This window comes from Sinocyclocheilus rhinocerous, unplaced genomic scaffold (assembly GCF_001515625.1).
Source record: "Sinocyclocheilus rhinocerous isolate Xijiao unplaced genomic scaffold, SAMN03320098_v1.1 scaffold1648, whole genome shotgun sequence".
Classification (NCBI taxonomy): Eukaryota; Metazoa; Chordata; class Actinopteri; order Cypriniformes; family Cyprinidae; genus Sinocyclocheilus; species Sinocyclocheilus rhinocerous.
In genome coordinates this window covers 1,237,224-1,238,781 of record NW_015647958.1, presented here as the reverse complement: position 1 = coordinate 1,238,781, position 1,558 = coordinate 1,237,224, and the positions used below count along the sequence as shown (strand labels likewise).

The window sequence follows — 1,558 nt, the reverse complement described above, 5'->3', positions numbered from 1 at the left end:
TGTGTTACCTGGCAGAGTGATTCGAAATCGGGCGGGATGACGAAAACCGAATCGAGCACCTTGAACATTCCGCAGATATTTGCGCACTTCACCTAACGCCGCTCTTTTCTTGGCCTCGTTTGCTGTAAGATCTGGGAAGAGAAAGACAGGTTTTCCCTTATAGGTCAGCCTTCCATTTTGACGTGCCCTTTGGAGAATCTGTTCACGAATGTGGTAGAAGTGGACCCTGATAATGAAGGGCCTGGGTGGTTGACCGGATTTGGGCTTTGGCTGGAGTGACCTATGAGCTCGATCGAGCAGCGGCTTCTCTTCCAAGTTCATCAGGTTGCGGAGAAGGTTCGAAACAAATACCGTCGGACGGTTGCCCTCTTCTCCCTCGTCGATTCCGATCAGCCTGATGTTATTTCTCTTTGATCTGCTTTCGAGATCCTCGCACTTGAAAGACAGAGCGTTAACCTCGGTCTGAAGTTTGGCCACTGTAGTTTCGAGATTCGCGAGAGTGTCACTCGCGGCCGTCGCAGAGTCCTCGACAGCTCGCAACCGCTCCTCATGCGAGCTAAGAGATTGCTGTATTGTGGCAACAGCTCTTCTTTAACACCGTTGATGTCTGATTGTAGACCACTAATTGCACTTTCGATCTTAACACAGATGTCATTTTTCATGGATTCGAGCGATTGTTTGAACATTTCAGCTGAGAGTAACTCTCCCTCGTGAGTACCTCTCGAGTCGGCCGAGCTAGCCGTGTTAGCCCGTGTCTCTTTGGCACCTCGTTTGCTGCCCTGAGCTGCCATGAGAACACACAGTATCTACCAACTTTATGCCAGTGTGTGTTCATAAATCATATCCCAGTGAAAGAGTAAAATAAATAAACTTCTAGGTCTGATTATTATTTAATTGAAATTTCACCTGTGAGGAGCTCACTAAAAACGCGTCAACATCGTGTTCGCGCAACAGCGCCCCCCCCAAGGCATTAGTCTCTGTGTTCAAGTCCCACCTGGGTTGTTTTTGTTTTGTTTGCCTGTGTGTAACGCAACAAAAAAGGCCCAGTGGCCTAATGGATAAGGCATCTGCCTCCGGAGCTGGGCATTGTGGGTTCAAGTCCCACCTGGGTCATCTTTGAGGGGTTTCATTTAAATTGGCTATGAAATAAATTCCAAGATGATAAGTTCAAAGTGACATTATAGCCATGAGAATAAGCATAGAACTGGCAATCTTCTGAGGTATTTTTTTAGTTTAGTGTGAGCCAGACTGTCCCACCAGTAAAAGTCCCAGTGGCCTAATGGTTTATGGCATTAGTCTCTGTGTTCAAGTCCCACTGGGGTTGTTTTTGTTTTGTTTGCCTGAGGGTGGACAAACAAAAAAGGCCCAGTGGCCTAATGGATAAGGCATCTGCCTCCGGAGCTGGGCATTGTGGGTTCAAGTCCCACCTGGGTCATCTTTGAGGGGTTTCATTTAAATTGGCTATGCAAGAAATTCCAAGATGAAAAGTTCAAAGTTACATTATAGCCATGAGAATAAGCATAGAACTGGCAATCTTCTGAGGTATTTTTTTAGTTTA

At 46.4% G+C, this 1,558-nt stretch overlaps 2 non-coding genes across 2 annotated transcripts; both read left to right on the top strand.

Moving 5' to 3' along the window:
* The first annotated feature begins 1,040 nt into the window (after positions 1 to 1,040).
* On the top strand, positions 1,041 to 1,113 carry trnar-ccg (transfer RNA arginine (anticodon CCG)). The gene has a single exon. It is a non-coding gene; the product is annotated as a tRNA-Arg (tRNA).
* A 249-nt stretch (positions 1,114 to 1,362) lies between these two features.
* trnar-ccg (transfer RNA arginine (anticodon CCG)) lies at positions 1,363 to 1,435 on the top strand. Its single transcript has one exon. It is a non-coding gene; the product is annotated as a tRNA-Arg (tRNA).
* The last annotated feature ends 123 nt before the right edge of the window (positions 1,436 to 1,558 follow it).